The 23,032-nt window shown below is 37.2% G+C and overlaps 1 protein-coding gene and 1 pseudogene across 1 annotated transcript in view; both read right to left on the bottom strand.

Annotated features, from left to right (window-relative positions):
• Positions 1-23,032, bottom strand: part of JAM3 (junctional adhesion molecule 3) — a 64,622-nt gene that overhangs the window by 21,683 nt on the left and 19,907 nt on the right.
• On the bottom strand, positions 22,794-22,912 carry LOC111729911 (annotated as a pseudogene).

Below are 23,032 nucleotides of genomic sequence, written 5' to 3'. Positions count from 1 at the left end.
TTCCCTTCTCATTCCCTTTAGTGTATACTCTATATTTTCTTTGTGGTTATCATGCGGATTATCATAACACCTTGAAATTATAACAAATTTGATTTGATACCAATTTAACTTGTTATGTACTAAAATTCTACTCTCCACCCCTTATGCTACTGATGATACAAATTACATCTGTACACAATGGTTATCCTATCGATAACACAATTTATAGTTACTTTTATGCATTTGTCTTTTAAATTCTGTAAGTAAAAAGTACAGTTGCAAACCAAAATTATAATAAGACTAGCTTTTACATTTGTCTGTGTAATTACCTCTACTGAAGATCTTTATATCTTCACACAGCTTTGAGTTACTTCTAGTGTTCTTTCATTTCAACCCAAAAAAGTTCCTGTAGCATTTCTTTTGTAGAGCAGGTCTACTGGTAACGAACCCCTTCAGCTTTTGTTTATCTAAGAATGTCTTAATTTCTCCATCATTTTTAAAGGTTAGTTTTGCTAAATACAAAATTTTCCATTTACAGTTTTTTTCTTTCAATATGTTAAATATACCATCCCACTGTCTTCTGACCTCTGATGTTTCTAATGAGAAATTTTAGCTGATTATTTTATTGAGAATCCCTTGTATGTGATGATTCGCTTCTCTCTTGCTGCTTTCAAGATTCTCTCTTTGTCTTTGGCTTTTGACAGTTTGATTATGTGTTTCTGGGTGGGTCACCTTGGGTTTATCCTAAAGAGTTCACTGAGCTTCTTGGATTTGTAGATTCGTGCCATAAATCAAATTGGGAAAGTTTTCTAATCTTTCTGCCTCTTTCTCTCTCTTTTTCTTCTCCTCCTGGGACTTCCATAAAGCATACATTGAACAGCTTGACAGTCTCACAAGTCTCTTAGGCTCTTTTATGTGCTGAATTGTGCCCCCTACACACACACACACACACACACACACACACACACACACACACACACACACAAACTCAAATTGAAGCCCCAATCCCAACCGCAGAATGTGACTATATGTGGAAATAGGGCCCTTAAACAGGTCATAAGTTAAAATGAGGCCATTAGGAGCCCTAATCCAATCTGACTAGTGTTCTCATAAAAACAGGAGATTTTAGACACACGGAATGATATGTATGCACAGAGGAAAGACCATGTGAGGACATAGGAAGAAGGTGTCTGATAGCAAAGAAGAAGCATCAGAAGAAACCAAACCTGCCAACACCTTGATCTTATACTTCTACCCTCCCAGAACCATGAAAAAATAAATTTGTTGTTTAAGCTATTCCACTTGACTTTCTCAGTGTTCTGACAGAGATATCCTGTTCTGATAAAAGATTTCCTTCAATGCCAAGAGGTAAAACAAACAGAACACCAAAAAAAAAAAAAAAAAAAAAAAAAAAAAGAAAGAAAAGAAGAAGAGAAAAAAAGACTTCCAAGTCTTTGCGGACTGGCTCTGTGCAGAAGCACTCCTTCACCCCTGTGCAGAGATCACACTGAGACATTATGTGGCTGCTTTTGAATGCCCTAATTTCTCAGTCTCGCCACCACTTCTCTTCTAAGCCTTAGATGACCTATTGTATATTTCTACCTGAAATATCTTCAGGTAATTGAGGGTCTGTAGTTCCCTTGGAGCTTTTACAAACAAGGCTGCTGCTTTACCCATCTGTGTTCGAAGTTATGTGAGACAAAGACAAGTGCCTCACTTCAGTCCCTTCAGGTATCCCCAGACTGGTTATAATGAATGTATATAATATTTCCAAATGAGGTTTGCTCTGCTCTCTCCAATTTGGCAGGGGGTAGGGGAGGGCTGTGCTCGAGAGGGTGGGGCAAAGTGAGTATAAATAAAACTTTCCCACCATTTTGAAGATTGTTTTTTCTTGATTTGGGTGTTTGCTTGGTTGCTATAAACCTTCATCTGTTTTTCCAGAGCTCTTATAAAGTTGGTTCAGCTCCTGTTTGTTTGTTTGTTTGTTCAGGGCTTCTATGTAACAAGACTGTGGAGTTTCATATTCTACTACCTCTTGCTGATGTCATTCCAAGCAGCACTGTTGCTCTTTTTCATATTTTATTTCAGCCATTCTTATTCATCTTTGCATCTCCAATTCTCAACCATCATACCTAAGATGCGATTAGTTTTTGGAAGTGTTATTGATTATAAGGGAAGAAGAGAGACAAGATTTCAATACAAGTGGCGTGACAGAAATCTGCAGTGTGTGGCACAGCTAGACAAAGAGCCAGGATTCAAATCCAGGGCTGTCAGACTCACTGTCTTTGTTCTTTCGATGTCTCTTCTGAAAGTGTAGCTGTCACTGTAAATTGAAAAAACTGACGTTTTTGGTTTCCATGAATTCCCAGAACTTAATTGCTTCAAGCAGAACTACAAATATGTTTTCAACCCAGAAGAACTAGGTGACCCAATCCAAGACAGAAGTAAACATTCAGTGTTTTGTTCATAATTCAATTTTCAAAGCCCATCCATATGTCAAAGCTCTGAACTGCTATCAAGAAATCTGGACCCTATACTCCTACTGCCTTTCAGTGTGATTTTGTACCCCTCATTTTTCCCAACTATAAAATATTATTAGAAACTCTTTACCTGTCTTTCACCAATAAAGATAAATAAATTCAACATCTAAAGAGGATCATTTACCATCATTATTGTTATTATTTGTATTTTACTTGTTATGTAGGAACTCATATCCTTCTAGTGGCCCAAGGGACAATAAGTTTCAAATTTAATGGTTGTAGGCCTGAGGCCAGAAAATATATTAACCCTGAATACCGTGAGTGGAATAATACAAATGAGAATCCCAAGAAAATTCAATATGAAGTCTAAGGCAGGCAAAATAGAGGTAGGCTAAAAGAGAAAACGGAAAGAATGAAAGAAAGAGGGAAAAAGAGAGGGCAAGAAAGGCAGCAAGAAAAAGAAAAATAAGTGAAAACATAAAAATATCGATTCCTGACTTTACACCAAATCCAGAAATCCTAAATTGTTGAGCATCAAAATATGCTTGAATTCAGAGCTAGCAAAGACTGTTGATCTTCTGATTCAATGGTATTTAATCCCAGCTGTGGAATGGATGAGTTCTCAGAATGTAGACACTGGAGGGCTATCTCTGCAGGTGAGCAGAGATGACAAAGGATTTATAAAACCACATAGAAGACATTTCCAACTATTTTAAGGTGAAGACTCGACCTCAGGCTGGTATGTTCTCAAGTTGATAATAATTATAAAAATATACCAACCCCGTGTCAAGTGAAGACTAAAACCTAGGCAGGAAGCTTCTTTTTTTTTCCTTTCTTTTTTTTCTATAAACGACACCCAAAAGGCTCTGATAATTTCCACAAGCAAAAAATACCACTTCTTGGTTAACTGTGAAAGTCAATATGTACTTTCTGCCTGGAGGTACCTCATACCCAACATAACAGCCATATCATCCAAACATCAGGGCAGAGAAGAAGAGCAAGGAGCTCTGAGAGGGCACACAAAATGATGGGAAGGCCAGCTAACTACAGGCCAGCCTCTCATTACTCTTTTCCTGTTTTACCTCTCTATGCCTTTCTTAGTGTTATTCTACAAATAGAAGTTGTCACTCCATTCTCCATTGGCCCTACTTATTTGAAAAATACTAAACTAATTTTATATTTCCAGAGGCATCAAGCTTTGAAATGGCTTACTACAATGGTGTTATTTCTTATTTATGAAACCCAGGCTATCAGAGTATCAGTTCCAAGGGTAGAAAAAGAAGTGAAGATGATTCCAATTCATTCCTTAGGATACCCTTCAAGATAGTTAAGGGCAAGTGGTATCACTTCCAATTTAGGAAAGAAATGGCTAAGTGACTTGCCTTTAATCCACAGCTAAGTGATAAAGCTAGTACTCAAGCTGTGTTCTCAGACTTGGCCCAATACTCTTTCCATTACACTGTCTACAATTCCTTCTTTCTCCTGTGACTCCAGGAAGGAAACTAATTAACATTTGGTTGGTTTACGCGTGCGTATGCTTGACAAGAAATGTGGCAAGAGATGATAAAAAGAAGTTTGAGAATTCTTCTTTCCTCTACAATCTAATCACTAATTTCCCAAATGCTAAATAATGGTCCAAAGGCTAGACTATTCTACAATGCATCAGGGCCAAGTTATTCCCAACATATTGATGCTAACCATATCACATTATTAGAGAGAGAAATTACTGATAACCTTAAGGCCCAACAGCTAAGTATAATCAGCAGGACTTAGGGAGGAAAAGTCAAAACCAGGATTCAAAAGGTTACACGAGACAGATTTATTTCTAAACACATGCCCTATACCATAAATAGTGGTGTCTGACAAAAGTTTTCTATACAGAAAGCCTAATCAAGAAACTGTGACTCTGCTGTCATAGCTCTGTCACAAATTTCCTAAATCATCTCTATCACACAGTCCTAGAGCAATCCAGCAAAGTGCCCCTTTCCCAGTATCTGTTCAAACTACATGAAGGTAGAACCTAAGGAATGAGGCACCACTGTGGAGAAGTAACCCAGATGGGAATCCTGCCTTAGGATGCAGAAACAGGGAATGCCCTAAAGTGAAGAGCCCAGGCCCTTCCCAGTAAGGAGGTTCCCTCTCTGTGCACAGAAACGGATGACAAAGTCATGCATACAAAGGAACCTGCAGAGCACTGCAGCACAGGCTTGGGGGGTGGGGGCGGGGAACAAAAAGAGATGATGGTAAGAATGGAGCACACTGTGATCATTCATCTGCATATGAGTCACCACCTTTGACATCAATCAGCCTTTGCCTCATTTGGTTAGGGCGCCCAAGCAGGCAAACACAGAGCAGAGAGCCAGTAGACCTTGTGGTCAATTTCTAAGTTCCAGTATCATTTGGTTAAGCAACTGGGCTCAAGAATTAAAAGTATCCCACCCCTTTTGGACATTGATCTAAAAGGAAAGCATATGCTTTTCCGGAGAAGGTGAGCGTAGACTGGGGAAGGGATGTCATGTGGAGTTTAAGAGTTCACGTATAAAGAGCTGATCAGCAGTGTTCAGAGGAAGAAGAGCAGGCAGGCATAAGGGAGGCTCTGCTACACACAGAGCATATGATTCTGATATGTAGCACATGTGATGGTAAGCTGCTGCTTGTGGTTGAGTTCACAAATCCGCTAAAAAGGAGAATTGAACCTGTTAAGGTACTTTTGTCTGAACAGGACTGTCAACTCAGCCTACAGGATAGATGCCTAAGGTACAGAAGAGAAGAACAAAGCAGGCGCTTTACTTCCTCCCGCCAAGATACTGATAATTAATAAAGCAGGAGGGAACTAAAGGGTACGTACATAGTGCTGCTAGGAATTTAAAGAACTGTACATGCTCCTAAATACTGTTCGGATGTCTCACAGCACATTCTGAACACTACCTAAGCCTCCCGGCACTCCATCAAGGCAGGTAAGAATGATTATACTCATTTCCCAGTTAGGGGATCAGGTCCTAGAGAGGTTAATGTCTGTAAACACAAAGTAAAAACCAGAAGTTCTGACTCGCAGTCCCTCCTTCCCTGCTCTATTCATAATCTTTCTTATAAGAAACATATTATTAAAAACTGTCGAAAACTAAAAGAGACAGTGACAAATAGGTGTAAAAAGGATCTGGAACTAAAAGGGAAACATGACTCAGAACCTGAGGCCTAAACTTATATTCCATTGTTCTTCTGAAACCTTTTCTTAGATGAGTTTGCAAAGGACATGCCCTTTTAAAAAAGCCTTTGGAATGATAACCAGATGGCACAGCATCTTCGACACAGCCATCTCTTCCTTCCAGGGAAGATGGAGAACTGAGTTAAGGGGGAGTGGAAGGAGCAGGCAGATGGGAAAGATAAGGCAGGAGAGGAAATGCTGAGGCTCCCAATGGCCTTCCTAGTTCCTGTAAGCTCCTCAGACTAGTCTCTGGAACTTCTGTGTTCTTTGTTTGCCCTTTCCCTTTTGCGAACTGGAACAATTTTAGCAGCTGTGGACAACAACTGCAGTTTCTATTCCAGTTATGAGACCTTTCAGAAATTCTGCCAGCATCTGGGGATCTGATATCAGACAAGTTGTTTGAAATACCATTTCCTAACCCACCTCCGCAGCCCCTGGAGCGCACATACCCCAAATTCTAATTCAATGGGCTGGGTGGGAAAGGCCTGGATCTGTATTTTTTGCCCCAAGCCTCCCAGGTGATACTTATGTGCAGCCCCATTTGGAGAACCCTTCTAAATCATTCATTGTGTCAGGGCCAAATCTCAAATCTATTGTTGTATCCACAGAAGCACAGCTCTATGATGGGCAAGAAGATGATGCCTGCTTTCCTTTACTATTCTGAATTAAAGAAATAACATAAAATATGATAATAAAAACTACATTTAAGCCATAACAGATGCCGAGGTACTGCTAGTCTCAGCCACAAACTCCCTGATTCGGCACAGGCTGGCTTATTTTGATATTTTCTTGTAAGAGCCTTAGCCTTAACACACTGGTGGCAAGCATCCTGACGCACAGCTCACGAAAAACTAAAAGTCCAAAGCTGACCATTCAACTCATATCTAGATAGATCAAGGTTTAAACATGAAAACTCCCTGTCTTTTCCTCTTGTGAAAACAAAACCAATCTGCAATTTGTCCAGCAAGTTGTCCAGGGCCATGATCAACTGTGACAACAAGCCCTCACGTTCTCACGACATCTCAAACTGTCCAGACACAGAGCCACTTGCCTGGCAGGTTCTGGGGCCACTCTGTACCATTGCTCAACATGAACACCTGATGTCGTTTCTTGCAATATTTATTTCAAAATTTCAAAGGCAACGGGAATGCCTTGGCTGTAGGATTTATTTGGCTGGGGTGGGGGTGAGGGGGAGGCAGGATGGGACACCTGACACTTTCTTCCACTTCAAAGGGAAACTCAAATATCTCAATTTTTTTTTTTTTAACATTAAAAGCTTTATTTGGGTAAATGGCCTATAGTGGATTTCCCCCAGAATTGGGGAAAGTACAAGCAGGTAGATATTGCTCTTTGGACAGAAGCTAGAAGGCAGGAAATCTTGTGCAATGTCACCATGAGCACCTCCAGTTATATTAGTGCCATTAGTATGATAAATTTAATTATAATAGTGAAAAAAAAATACAAACAGCAAAACAAGGCTTGCTGGCTCATGAATGAGATACTCGGAGAGAAGGGGGCTTCTTTCTCTCTTTAACAATGGCCATTATTATTTAACTGGAGAGACAGCTAAGAGAGAAAAATCAATGGTCGTCTGAGCTCTCCATGAAAAATTAAATTTATTTAGGTTTCTATTCATTACTATAAACCAAGAGGGAAAAGAAGTTCTTTTAGAAAATGTTTTCACTTTAAGTCAGATGTGTTGCTCCTTAAGAACTAGTTTACATATGCCTGGCTCTCTTAAGAGCTATTTTAGCCTCTGTCCAGTTTGCCTCCTGCTCAAAAGAAACTTTTCCTGGACCAGGACTATAACAGCGTGGTTGCACGTCAGCATGCATCACTGCGGGACCTCACTGGCCTACTGGGGCTCATGTCTAAATATAAAATGGCTAGTCAGGCTTTCCAGTGAGAATATTTACATGTTTATTCTTCCAGACCACTTCTGTGGCCTTGCTTAGCAGAATCCATCTTAGAGAAAAAAATATCCCATAAAATAGCATCTTTTCAACAATGTCTCAATTCTTTAACCATTTTTTAAGAAAATTAAGAGCAAGGGGGAGTATTTTGCAGACCTATTCACCCATGCACACAGCAAAGAATACATCATAAATCAATTAAATATGTATACTGACAATAACATAACCAGCTGAAGCCCTGGGTAAAGCTTGCCCTTTGTTACTTACGCTAAACTAAGTGATTATATAGAGACCATTAAAAATAAAGGTAAAAAGACCCAAACAATATCATGAAATTCCAAATAAATCTGGTTTATTTGTCAACTTGAAAGGTAGTTTTGGTTGAGATTAACATTTAAATTGGCAAACTCTGAGTAAGCACATTGCCTTCCATAATGTGGACAGGCCTTATCCAATCAGTTAAAAAGCATGAATAAATAAAAAAGATCAGCCTCCCTGAGTAAGGGACTTTCTCCAGCAGACTACAGACAGATCTGTCTGCACCTTCAGCTCTCTTGAGTCTCCAGCCCACTGGCCAGCCTAGCCTCCATATCACATGAGCCAGTTTTTTTAAAATAAATCTCTTTATACCTATAAGCCATATATGCCTTAATTAAATAAAATCTATTTTATTTTATTCATCTTATTGGTTCTGTTTCTCTGGAGAACACTGACTAATACTATGGCAATGACATTTCTTGTTTTGAATCTCAAATTTAGAGGGAAATCTATGTAATTTCATTGCACATACGTTCCATAAAGAACTTTCAGTGGCAACTCTAAATGTAGAATTAGAGTAATATGATGTCATACTCCAATGATAAGCTAGCAGGAAGACATCAAATGAGATGCTATTGGATGTACTCTTGTTTCTAGTTATATCTCCAAACTAATGCCATCAGGGATTTCTTGACCACAAGTACGACTAACCAAGTCAGATAACACCAGAGTGAAACTCCATCTAATCACCTTACATGGAAGTGTTTGAAGAAATAACTGCCCTCGAAGGACTTCTTCCCAGCCCCACTCCCATCTCTAATAGATAGGTTTATACAGGTTAAGTAGAAAGTCAAGGATAAACATGGGAAAGAAATTACTGTTGTATTAATGAAAGCAATAGAAGAATACCAAAAGGAGAAAAGCAAGAGGGCTAGGTCCTACATGCCCTTTCAGCATCAAATCACCAAGTAAAAATCTAGATAAAATATCCTAAACTTGTGGTTGGGGAAAAGAAGAAGAAAGAAGACAGGAAGGAAGGGTGAAAGTGGGGGAAGGGGAGTAAAGAATATAGAGGTGGGGGGAACAGGTAGGGGGAAGGCAGAGGGGAAAGGGAAAGAATCACCCAAAGTAATGGCACCACTTCTATCATAATAATGCAATAATTTATCAAATTTTTCAATAGTTCGTAAAGAATTTATGCAGTGTAAATCAAAGTGTTCAGTGTTCCCCTGCAGCGAAGTAAATAAATTTATACAAAGGCTTGGTGGAGAGGGGGTCATCATCTTTGCATGAACTTGACACTATCACCTTCTCTAATTGCAGGCCAATTTGACCAATTATAAAATATTCTTGGCTCTAAAGCACAGATGAACACATAAAATTCTCTATTTGCTGCAATGAGACTCATCTTAGAGGTACTGAGGCATAATAAATACGTATGACTAAACACAGAACACATGTCAAGACATTTTCTTGTTCTGTAAAATATCTCATCTGGAAATAAATTATCCCTAACACTTGCCCTGAGCATAAGACCTTAGCATGAAGCTACTCTCTGTGCGAGCCCAGTTCTGCAACACAATTTTGCATGTGATTACAGATTCCCATATTAGAGAATTCAGAGAGACAGTGTGCTCTCATATGTTACAGAGAAATAATTCAAAATTTCATCTGCATTTCAACTGCAGACACTGCAGTAATCCCTTCCAGCATGTACTCTCCAGAGCCCACTCTGTTCTTGGTATCCTTCAGATGTGCATGGAAACAGCTTTAGCTATGATGGTGCAAGGCAGAGCACATGGTTCACTCTACTTTAGAATTTAAACCTAGAACCTCAGGGGTTCTAGGCTTGAACATGTAAGGCAATTTTACCTTCCAAGAACCGCTGTATAGAAGACAGGGACTAATTATTTGTTTTATTCCACTGACATATCAACAAGAGGAAACATATTCAAGCTACGACGCATGGGCTTTAGCTTTAACATGTTTTTTTAAAATGCTATGCAATGTTCCCATGGGGACTGAGATGTTGGAGAGTAAGGAAAGTGGAGGGTTAGTCTTTCCAAAAATTTCAATCCTCTTATGTTCACATTACTTTTACTACAGTCCCACCTGAGGTAAAAGAATAGATTATAAATGACCAGTATTTCCTCCCTCATACAGAGGTAGGAAAACCTTTTTCTACTGATGACCACTGATTGATATATAGACTAAACAAATCACATAAAAACAATTTAATTTGCTTTTTCTTATCTCAACAAATATTCAATCCACTTATATATTTAATTCAGAACAGAATATATATTCAAGAAATTAAACTAATGACAAAAAATAAAAATTTTAATTTTATATTAAAACTCATTCTAAGGAGACAGAAAAAAAAACAGGCCAATATAAGAGTGATATCTGGAGGTTACTGACACAGGCACAGTCAGGACTACATATATATAGTTTACTGAATAAATACACATATAAATGAACATAAGAAAAGGGAGAGAGTGCAAAGTGTATAAAAGGAGATAAAAAAGAAAATGGAATACAGACATAACAGTCAGCTAGACTATGTCATTACAGTGCAAGAGATTTTTGAAAAATTAATAGTGGCAGGCTTTGGACAGTTATCATCAAGCGACTTTAAAAAAAATTGGTTAACTACCATTCACTGATATACAACTGTTCTACTATAGTTTGGAAAACTAGAGATACCTATTTGGAGGGGAAAGTATTCTCTGGTTGCCACTTCAAAGACTTTTTATCATTCTAGGACAAAAAGAAAACAAAGAAATCATCTTCTTAGCTTGATCTCTCTACTGCTGATTTCAACCTAACAAAACTTAATGAACTCCAGCCCTTGGCAAATCTACAAAATTTTTCATGTCAAAAGCTACTCTGAAATTTATTTTAGCAAAAAAATATTTTAATAACAAAATATACTACAAAGATCTATGAAATAACATTTTAATAAATAACTTTATTTTTAAAAAGCAGTAAGTTAGAGTTGACTGCAAAGGGGCTGCATTTTGGAACTATTAGGGTATGGTACTGTGATAGTGAATAAATGATTAAGCATTCATCAAACCCTTTAAAACTGTACAGCACAAAGAGTTAACTTTACTGTATGAAAATGAAAATATATCATCCAGGATATCCAGGGAACCCAGATGAAATGCAGACTCTGACAAATGAAATTAACTGTATTATAAATAACAAAACCTCACTTCAAGGGGTGGGGAAAAAAGAAGTTGACATAAATAACTTTAGAAAACAGTGTTTTGACTGGATATGATAAACACTAACACTGCTCTAGTTGATAAATTTGTTTCTCACAGAGGTATGGGTTAGAACTGAAAATACTTCATATGTATTACAGAGTTGAACAAACAGAAACTATAAATATGTCATTGATAATGAGAGCCAAGTTTCTCACTGTCAAAGAAAAAAGTTATAAATATGCAAGAAGGAAAAGCTAGAAATAACTCTATACTGCTGGATTAGTCAAAGATACCAGTAAAAACTAATGTTAATTTTAATATATATACAAATAGAGAAATAAATGACATATGTATATACATAGGTTAGTATAAATACATATATCTCCTAACCCTGTCTACTGGGAGAGCCCAGATGTACAAGCCTATTCAGTGCTCAAATCCTGGTTTCTAAGTACTAATTTCTAGTAAAGGGAACTAGGGCTCCTCAGAGAAAATGTTGGTTACAGGGCTAGAGCAGGGAAACTATAAGATGAGCCTGGAACATCTTGTAGTACCAGAAAGTGAGAAAATACTAAAACAAACAAACAGCAACCAAAATATCAAAAGGACCAGAAGGCACACTAAAAGAGCTTCCGGTGGCTAAAGCTGGAAGATCTGAGCAAAAAAGAAATTATAATAGTACTGGATTGTAACGCAAAAAAATAAAATAAAATCCTGTGAGTCCATAATGCTGTAAATGAGTGAATGAGTAAGCAAATAAATGGGAGAAAGAGAATAAATTTTCTTTATGGAATAATTTCAATTAGTAAATGTAGGAAAAATGAAGGAAATACAAAATCACCTTTAGAACACCAGAATAATAATTGCCACAGGCAAGAGCCACTGATGAGTGCCAAAATCAGAAGAAAATTTTTAAGGACAAACAGAATATTTGGAAATATCTGATTCCCTCCAGATATTTACTAGTTATTGTGGTGGTTTTATCACACATCTAAAAATATTTGATATTCTTCTCTCCAGGAGGTGAAGTCTAATTCCTCTCCCCTTGAATATAGGTTGGACTTCTAACAAATAGAGTTCAAAAATGGAAAAATAGTAACTTTACAATACAGATGACACCACCTACACCTAGAGATCAAGGTAAAATTATCAGTAACATATCATGATGATATTACGTATCATCTAAGTCTAATCAAGAGAAAACATGAGACAAACTCAGATTAAGGGTCATTCAACAAAATACCTAACCACTACGCTACAAATCAATAGCAGAAAGATATCTGAAAAATCTCTAATATTTGGAAACTAAATAACATACTTTTCTATAATCCATAAAGCAAAGAAATCAAGAGAGAAATTAAAAAGTATTTTGAACTGAATAAAAATGAAATGTCAAAATGACATGTCAAAATTGTAGTAAACCACTAAAACAGTAATCACAGTGATTTTTATAGCACTAAAAGTCTATATTAGAAAAGAGTAAAGGTCTCACATAAAGGTCTCAGCTTCTACATTATGAAAGTGGAAAGGGGAACAAGTTGTACCTAAAGTAAGCAAAATAAAGGGAATAATAAAGATCAAAACAGAAATCATGAAACAGATTATAGAAAAATAGGAAAAAATCAATAAAACTGAAAGCTGGTTCTGTGAAAAGATCAATAAAATTAAACCTCTACCCTAGACTGATCAGGAAAAATAGAGAAAACACAAATTGACAATATCAGGAATCAGAGAGGTGGCATCGCTGCAATTGTACAGATATTAACAGAACATTGAGGCAATATTATAAGTACATTTATGCTTATAAATTTGACATCTTAGAGGAAATAATTCCTTGAAAGACGCAAACTACCAAAGATTACTCAAGAAGAAGTAACCTGAATATCTTTATGTCTATTAAAAAAAAAATGTAGATAAAAGCCCCCACACAAAGAAAAGTCCAGGCCCAAAGCATTTCACCAGGGAATTCTACCAAACCTTTAAAGAAAAAATCTTATCAATTTTGAACAAACGCTTCCAGAAATGTGAAGAGAAGGAAACATTTCTCAACTTATTCATTCTATGAGGATAGCATTACCCTAATATCCAAACCAGACAAAGACATTACGAGAAAACAAAACTACAGAACAATATATCTCATCAACATAGGTGCAAAATTTCCAAATAAAAGATTAGCTAATCAAATCCAAAAAATATATTTTAAAAAAACCAATGGAGGGTCATCCCAGGAATACAAGGTTGGCTTAACATCTGAAAACCAATCAATGTAATTCATCATACTAACAAACTAAAAAAGAAAAACTATACGGCATTCCCAATAAACGCATAAAATCACTTGACAAAATCCAACATCCAATCCTGATAAAAAAAAAAAAAATTAGAAAAGAAAGAAACTTCCTGAGCGAGACAATCAACAAAAAAAAAAGAAAGAAAGAAAATCAATAAACCAAAAGCTGGTTCAATTAAAGGCAAAATTAGGAATAGAGGGAATTTGTGAATCTTGGTAAACAGTACCATGGCAAACCTACAAATACAATTATAATTAATGATGAAAGAATGAATGCTTCTCTCCTAAGGGCAGGAACATGACAAGGATATTTGTACTCACCATTTCTAGTCAACACTGTATTGGAGGTTTTAGCCCATGTAGTCAGGCATGAAAAAAGATATTTTAATAAGCATCCAGATTGGAAAGAAGTCTATCTTTTTCATATATGTCAGGAGTAAGCAAACTACAATCCAAAGGCCATATACGTCCTGCTCCCTGTTTTTTTTTGTGGCTGTTTTTGTTTTGGTAAATAAAGTTTCACAGGAATACGGCCACACGCATTCTTTTACTTATCCTTTATGGGTACTTTCACTCTAAAATGGCAGTTGAGTAACCACAATAGAGACTTGATGGAATGCAAATAAACACAAGATGCTCATCATTAGCCATTAGTGAAATGTGAGTTAAAACAATAAGATACCACTATAAACCTATTAGAATAGCTAAAATTAAAAAGACTGACCAGATCAAGTGCTGATGAGTATATAAAAAACTGGATTTCACAGCCAGTGAGAATCTGAAAACCACTTTGGAAAACAGTTTGGCGGTTTCTTAAAAATTTAAACATATACCTATCATTTGACTCAGCAATTGTATGTTAGAATACTTACAAAAGAGAATGAAATCATGTGTACATGAATATTCACAAAAACTTCACTTGTAATAACTGAAAACTGGAAACAACCCAAATAACCAGGAATAGTGAGTGAACAGATAAACTGATATTTCCATACAATGACATACTACTATTCACAATAACAGGAAATAATTACTGATGCACACTGCAACATGGATGAATATCAAAATAATTATGCTGAGCGAAAGAAGCCAGACATAAAAAGAGCCCATTTATATAAAATTCTATGAAATCCAAACAAGCACGTAATGACAGAAAATAGGTAAGTGGCTGCCAGGGGATAGGGCAGGATGGGGTGGATGTGGATGAAGGGGCAGAAGGGAAGGATTACAATGGGGCACAGGAAAACTTTTGGTAGTGGTGGATATGTACAATATCTTGATTGTGGTGGTAGTTTAAAGAGTTTATATATATATGCCAAACTTATCAGACTGTACACTTTAAGTATACGCAGTTTATCGAATGACAATTATATCTCAATTATTTCCTAAAATGTTCTCAATTCAAAAACAGGGTTCTGATGTGTGGCCCTGTGACACAGTAGTCTGCTGACTAAGAATATAGTAGCTCTAAACCAGAATTTCTCACTCCCAAAACTTGGCATAGATATGGAGGTATCTTAACTGTTTCCTTCTGTGAGAAGTTTAGGGCATAAGAATATAGGACTAACATGGTTAACGAAGATAATTCTTTGTTCTTATACCTTTCCTATGCCTATGCTATATGCCTGTATCCCACTCCAACACACATCCACTATTTTACTCAACTACAGAAAGACAGCAATGAAAATTCAAGCTGTCAGTGTGCAAGATCCTAACAGGTCAGTAAAATCATAGTATTTTAAAGGAAGGAACTCTTAAATTTTTCAACCCATGTAATGATCTTTCCCCAAACATTCCAGAATCAAGCTTTTGGCCCTGCGTTTGAATTTTAAAGTGAGATCCTATAATGTAACAAGGAATAAGGAAAAGAGTGGGAAAGTGGAGAAATGGTTAAAATCACATATTAAAAGAAAACTGAAGCTTAGAAAAAAGTGTTCTCATTCCAGATAAAAAATAAAGCAGGAATCTCCGTGTTCTTTTTAGAGAATTCATCTCAGTGGAGAAGGATTTCATGTTTAGCTTCTATAGATCCATAAATTAATAGGATAACCATACACCAAATTGCACAATTATAATAGAAACCCAACATTCTCATAGCACCCAAACAATGCAGCAATCTGGAGCCTAACCTCTCCCTCCTACCACAACCTCTATAATCACATGAATTATATTTTTAGACCCAAGGAAGACAGTGGATCTCTAAAAATAGAAAAATAGCTTGTATGTTAAAACTATCTATCTCCTATGGCAACATCAACATTTTTATTAGAGGAAAGTAATTTACAATGAGCTGTAAACTCAGGCTTAGAAATGGAAGTACAGGTTTCAAGCCAAACTATAATCGTACTCTAAACAAGAATATTAAGTGTGTGTATGTATATTACATAAAATACAAATGTTCACACCTGACAATGTACACACACACACACACACACATTCCCAGGAATATTTCTTATGAGCTGAACATGTTCCTTACAAGAACTGGACTTTCGTATTTCCTCCCAACAATCCTGCGAAGTAGGGACTGAGATTACCCTCATCACAGATGAGGAGAATGATTCAGAGAGTTATGCAGCAGCTAAGTACAGGGGGAGATGAACCAGGTTGTGGTTCCAGATATGTGCTCTTATCCATCCTGCTGTACTGCCCTGTCTGACTACATATACTGTAGATATCTTCTGACAAAAAAAAGGGGAAGGGTGAAAGATGAAAATTCTGTTACATTTGCAGCCTAAAGCCACAGACTAGTCTTAGAGAAAGTTTAATATGCTGCCTTCTGTGTAAGGGGGTGGGGGCTGGAACGGTCCCATGCTCCTGACTAAATCACCAGAAAGGTTATTAGAAAAGCACTCTAGTCAAATGCACTCTTGAAGACAGACTATTTGAACCCAAGTGCCTGAACCTTAGTCACCTCTGAATCCCCAGTGCCTAGCACAGTAATTGACATATATTAAGGGCTCATAAACATTTTGTTGAATGATTTTTGAGAAAGAAATGTTTCACTGACAGGCAATAAAGAGTACTAATTGACAGTATGGGTTCCAGCACTGGACTCTCTGGGTTTGATACCAGTTCCCTCACTTACAATGCAACTTTAGGTATTACCGTGTCTCAGTTTTCTCGGCTATAAAATGTGGGTATCGGTGCCTACATCATAATGTAATTGAGATAATTAAATGAGTTACTGCATATAAAGGACTTATAACAATTCCTGGCACATAGCAAGCACTCAATAAAAACTGGAGTGAGGAAAATAAATGAAGAGAGTAAGGTGACTAGATTTGCTTTTTATGAAGATAAAAGGCATTGCTAGTGGAAGATGGAAAATTCTACCAAAAGAACACTGTATCATTATATAGGCACAAAGAAGGTTTCTGTATATTCTTGTGTAGTTAGGACACTCTCTAATATTAAAGCAATAACAAAAGAAACGCCTTAGCTAAACTCAACAAAAATTTAAAATAGAGACATGATTAAGATCTAGATATCCTGACTCACAGTTCAATGCTCTCTCTCCCTGAGGAAATAAAATCCTTACCAAAGGCACTTCCTTGCTATCCTTGTATGAACAAATATTCTGGTCTTATCTTCAATAAATCAAAAGGCTGTGCTTATAGTGAAATGGCTGTCACCCTTGAATATACTCTGTGGTTCCGAGAGCAAACCACTTACTATATAGAGAACTGGGAAGAAAATCCACATTTTAATTTGTACTTAAATGGCAATGCCATTCTATAAACGATAACATCACATTAACTTGGCATTACCATCAAGTGATATCTGTTGGATTCATAAAGTAAAGTATCACTATTAAATCGTTCCTGATTGTTTTGTTTGGAAAACAAAAAGAGAAGAAATTTTCATGATGTTTACACTGTTATTCCATGTTGGGTGTTTATAACAGGGGTAATATCTCTCCCTAAATTATGAGCAGCACCAAGCGCTGCACCATGCATTCTGGGTGACTACTTAAACTGAGCACAGTCTATTCTAAGAAGCCATAAAACATCACTATGTGGTTTCAAATAATTAATTTTAGGTTTGGTTCACTCGTTCTTTTGCTCAGCAAATATTTATTTAGAAACTGAGTATCTAATAAACAAGTAATATAATATAGTGCATTAAGAGCTCATACTTGAGAATGTCTGGGTTTGAATTCTGTCTCCACTGCATATCAGGTATTTGCAACTTACTTATGCAACCTCTCTGTTTTCTCATCCATAAAATGGAGGTAATTACAATACTTCCCTCTTAAGGATGTACAAATTAAATAAGATAGCATATATAAAGTCCTTAGTATGCTACCTGACACATAGAAAGCATTCGATCAATGTTAATCATTATTAATATTAAAGAACCACTTTCTAGGGTGTTGGGGTTTCAGTGGTGTGTAAACCAAGACTTTCCTCAAGGAGCTCACTATCAATTGGAAAATAAGACTCAGACACATAAATAAAAGAGTGGAAACTCTAAAGTGGTCTTAAAGAGAATGGGAGTCTAATTATGGGTTTTTTATTTCTGCTACCACTCATTCAATTTTCAGCTCCTTAAGGGATTTTCCTCACCATCTGGGCCATCGATAGAATGGGTTGGGAAAGCACTCATGATTTTCCTACATCACACCTCCTCCTCAGCAAGAAAGGCTCTGTGGGTGGAAAGCAGCAAAGAACACTGGATGTTGTTCAGAAAGCAATCACTCTGCAGAAGACACAGGGAGCCTTCAGAATTAAGAGTCACAGAAACTTGTCTGGATCAGAAAAATGTGATCACATCATTGAAGCTCCAGAGAAAGAAACTAAAAAGTGGCATAAGAGGGAATTTACCTCAAAGTACTCTTCTAATGAGATCTATAAGCCTGCAAACAGGTTATCTATGTGGTTACATTACATTACAAATGACTAATATTGTCTCATCCTCCAACACCACCACCAAGGAGAAAGACAGAGTGAGAGAGAGGGATCTATACACACTTGTTATATAAGCACCCTCAAATCTCCTTCCAAGTAGTGGGGACTGGGTGAGAGAAAGAAAATCTAGAAAATGGAAGAAGACTTTAACATCGGTGTTAATACAACTCTGAAACCTGCCAAGTGCCGCTTGTGTCTTACACTGATCTCATCTCATTCCTCCCTCTTGCAGCACAGATGCATTTAAAGAAAAACTTTGCGGAGACTGGCTTAACCCAAAGGTACGTCTTTAATGGTGAAATCAGTGGGAAAGCTATTCCGGGAGGAGTGCTTACGGAGCTTTCCCTCACAAATTGCAGCAGGTGAAGCTCTACCCTGTCAAGGTCAGAAAGTTGGCTCTGAATTCAGTGAGGAAGCTCAGTATAATAAAAATCAGGTTCAGAAAAATAAAAGAAAAATGATGCTATTTGTCTAATTCACAGTTCAGTGCACTTTGACAATGCTTTTGGTATGATGCAACAAAGAATTTCTTTCTGCCACTTTAGCTATCTTGTTAGAGGTACCATGAGCATACAGGGAAGATAATCGCTGACCCAACCTTAAAGAGACTGCACATCTGTACACTTGACTTGCCATACCTATGAAGAGGCATTTCAGCCTCAAGAACTATGATTCTGACTTCAGATACACAGGAAAAGCAAAATCTTACCCAGGTAGAAATAGGTTACTATCTCTCCCAACTCATTAAAGTTAAGTTTGCAAATTTTTCAAATCCCCAATATCTCACACGAACCTTCTAATGGGTTTTATCTAATTTTGGTTATTGTGTCTTTTGTAAGACCTCGCTTCTTTTCATTAACAGACCTCTTTCAAAAAAAGATTTTAGTTAATTTGGAACTGCTTAGTTTTCCTCTGAAGTTGATGTTTATGTCTACTCTTTCTTTAAAAGCAGTCCATTTGCAACTGAAGGTGTTGCATATGCATGAGGTTATATGCATGCATGGTGTGGATGCAATAAAAGGAATGGCCAGCTCTGTCTTCTCCCCAACTATTTTTCCTGGAGGGCAGAGCCTTGCTCTCACTTTAGCACAATGCCCTGCATTTACAGCAGACAGGCTAAATACTGACTAGACCCAGGGGATGGATCTCATCCAGATGTGGGGGGAACGCAAGGGCTACAGCCCTTAATAATGGCAGGAACTCACCATCAATCTTATAGTGCTAAAAAAAAAAGTATATATATGGAATTAAAAAATTAAGGATAAACTTTTAATTAAAAAGAAATCTGAAGATCACTCCTTAAAACTACTTTCTATGATTTTGGGGATCTATAAAGTGGCATCTTGTAATATAAAAAGAACTTGACAACATTAACCAGAGGTAAACATTATTTGGTCAGAAAAATAGGAAATGTTATTTAAAGTAATACGTAATACAGTTTTAAATTGTTTTTAATTCTTTGCCATTTAGATTTTTCCTTCCCATAATACCTGCCTTCTCCATTAGTAGAAAGAATCTAGAATTGACAAAACAACCAGAAGTCAGCCTGCTCCTCAAAGTCAGACTAATCAGATGTAAGAAGAGATGTCTCTAGATGAGGTGAAAGGGGTCAAACGTATAGTGACAAAAAGAAATCTAACTATGGGAGGGGAACCTACAATGCAATATATATATATGCCTTACTGTTAAATTGTACACCTGAAACTTCCTGTATTTCATTAACCAATGTCAACAAAAAAATAATAATAATAAATTTAAAAAAAGAGAGATATCTCTGCAAAAGACATTAAGTTTGTCCATAATGCTCCAAAAAGGTTCAACAAAAGATTCCAGAGGTACCTGTTGAGAATTATGTTTAAAATGAAGGTGTTGTTGATGTACCCTTTTCCTCTGTGCATAATGTCAGAGCAAAGTGACCAGCTAAGACTCAATCTAATATGAAAAATGTCCTGAAATGTAGATCGACCACAGATATTACACTGTTTCCACAATTTGCCAACTTCCATAATACTTATTTAAGAAATTCCCTCTAAGAAACTGTTTCTAAGTTCTAACTATTGGGGGAGAAGGAGATGATAAATTAAGACACATTCACTATTTTCCATTCCTCTCTTAAGGTCCTTCCCCTCACCCCAAGAAGCTCTGCCTGATGTGAGCAGATGGTGTGGAGGGACCATGAAGAAAGCTTTTCTGTATTATGTACTACAAAGGGACCCCTCAAGGACAATGCTATATTCCAGCCCTCTTCCACAGCCCTAACATACACATATTTTCTCAGTAAACCTCAAACATTCTAAAAGTGCCAAATATAATTTGAGCATACAGCAAATATTTAATGATTATAAACCAAATTAAATATAATTAAAATGGTGAATTCTGAGCAACCACAAACTGAGGAGTCCTTCATCGACTGGTACTACATAGGGAGTCATTCTGGCCAGCATTTACCAAAGGAAAGAATCCAAACATGTTCACTGCTGATAAACTAGCACTCAATACACCAGAGAAGTCAGTGTGTGCACACGGGGTGGGAAATGTTCAAACGGAGCCAGCCTTTGCTAGAGAAAGGACTAGGAGCAGGTAAATACAGAATTAGCTTCTGGTTAACAGAACTAAGGCTTCAGAGAGATTGTCTTCCCTTGAGTGGAAGAGCAGGTACTTAGAATCCCAAGTAAACATCTGCCCAAACAACTGGTCCCTGGATTTGAGAAGAATCTTAAAATAGAGTAAATTCCCAAACACTGCTATATACTTACTATGAAGTATGACATGAACCAGAGTGTAAAAGCAGTTGCCTTAATTTTGTCTCCATATATAAAGCCACCGTACTACTCTGCAGACCCAGAATTTCCAGATGGAACTAAACATACCAAGTAGATCAGAGAAAACAGGCCCTTTCTTAAGTTATACTCAATTCAGAGCTCACTGCAGTGATAGCAGCTAATTATATAAGCAGCTTCCAATGGCCAGACAATGTTAACAGTTGTATTAAGTCCAGCAAAGAAAAGATGATTAATTTGCTGTGTGTTAAATTTTAGATTTCTGTTGAACAAATATGACAGAAAAGAAGTTCGATAGAAAGACAGAAAATAAACCAACCTTGTTTTCCCATTTGCTAAAATTACATTTTATAACAAAAGTCCAAATATAATGGGAAAATATTCATCTGTTTGGGATCTCTTCTAAACTATCTCTTTGCATATACAAATATGGTACAAGACTATGTTAAAAATTTTGTGCTAATATACCACCAGGCAAATTGACTAGAACTTGCAACCACTCAGTCCATATATTCTGCAGCAACTGAGCCCAGCATGCCTCAAACATTACTGTGCATGCTAAGCACTCGGCATCTGGTGAAATGAAGATTCTGGTTCACTACTCTGGATCTGAGGTGGAAATTGCCCATCTTTATAAGCTGCTGGTCTACAGACCACACCTTGAGTGGCAAGGCCCTAAACCACACTTTCTAATGATTAATTAGGGTTAAAACATAGCAGTGCTCCTATCAGGTGCTGCTGTTGCTAGGGGTGGTATCCACCAGAAAATATTTTGGCAGCAATGGTGCCCCTATTTCTTCACTTCCAATTCTGTGAAGAAGTCCTTCCTTAGTGTTCAGGGGACCCTGTAATCTCACCTCATTAAATCTTTCCCCTCTTCTATTATCTCAAGCATTCAGTTGCAGCAAGTACCAGGTAAAGAGCCCCAGCAAGATGATCATGATTTCAGGGTGGGGGGCAGGTAGCTAAAGCTCCACTCAGGTCCTGCTGCTATGGCAAGAAAAATAAACACTTCCCCACTCCTGCACTTAAGGATGTGGAGCATCCTGAAGCAGAAGTTTCAAAACTGTGGGTTGCCTGGTCTTGGAACATAAACTAAAAAGGATCAGGGAGGAAGTAGTGAGCCCGTGGAGGAGGAGGTCCCTGACTCTACTTACCTAATTCTAAAGAAGCAGGTAGCAGCTGGTGAGTGCCATCTTTGGCAGTCTTTTCCCACCCCTAATTTCTGATACGGTTGAACCGGAACAAATGAGTCAAGAACAGCAGTAACTCCAGGAAGATTATTTAGGGATCTTAATATATTTACTAGCTCATGGAGAAAATAAGCCATTATTAGACTTGCAGACATTCACTAGTAAGCACATATTTTAACAAATGTGTTATGTATAAAGAAAGGAGACTACTGCTTATAATATTTGCTCATCTGTTCATTTATTCACTCATTTTTTCAACATATACTAATTGTTACTGAGCACCTACCACATACTGTACTAAATACTAGAGCCGGTGTGAACAATTCCTACTCTCATGGACCTTGCATTCTAAACGCATTCTAACAATGCATACATAAACATCATCCTAATTCTACAGATATAATTAATGCAACTGCAATAAATGCTATAAAGAAAAGTATAGGCGGCTATGAAAGCCGCCTATACAAGGTGCTAATCTTATTTTTTATTTATTTATTTTTTTAGGTGAGGCAACCCTTGGTTGACCTCACAGATTACAAGGACCCTGTCAGCTGACTATCCTTTATTTTTTATTTTTTACACCTACAGTACCTGGTCTTCCTAGGTGGTCTCCCATCCAAGTACTAACCAGGCCCAAGCCTGCTTAGCTTCCAAGATCAGATGAGATGGGGCTTGTTCAGGGTTGCATGGCCAAAGACAACAAGGTGCTAATCTTAGAGATTAGGGGAAGCTTCCCTAAGGAACTGACAGTCAGGATCGAATCCTGCAAAAAGGTAGCCAAACAATATATTAGATGCACTGGGAAGCATGTGTATTAT

The sequence above is a fragment of the Pteropus vampyrus genome, unplaced genomic scaffold (genome assembly GCF_000151845.1).
Source record: "Pteropus vampyrus isolate Shadow unplaced genomic scaffold, Pvam_2.0 Scaffold288, whole genome shotgun sequence".
Taxonomy (NCBI): domain Eukaryota; kingdom Metazoa; phylum Chordata; class Mammalia; order Chiroptera; family Pteropodidae; genus Pteropus; species Pteropus vampyrus.
Note: the sequence above shows the minus strand (reverse complement) of the source record. Positions and strands in the feature narration are given on the sequence as shown.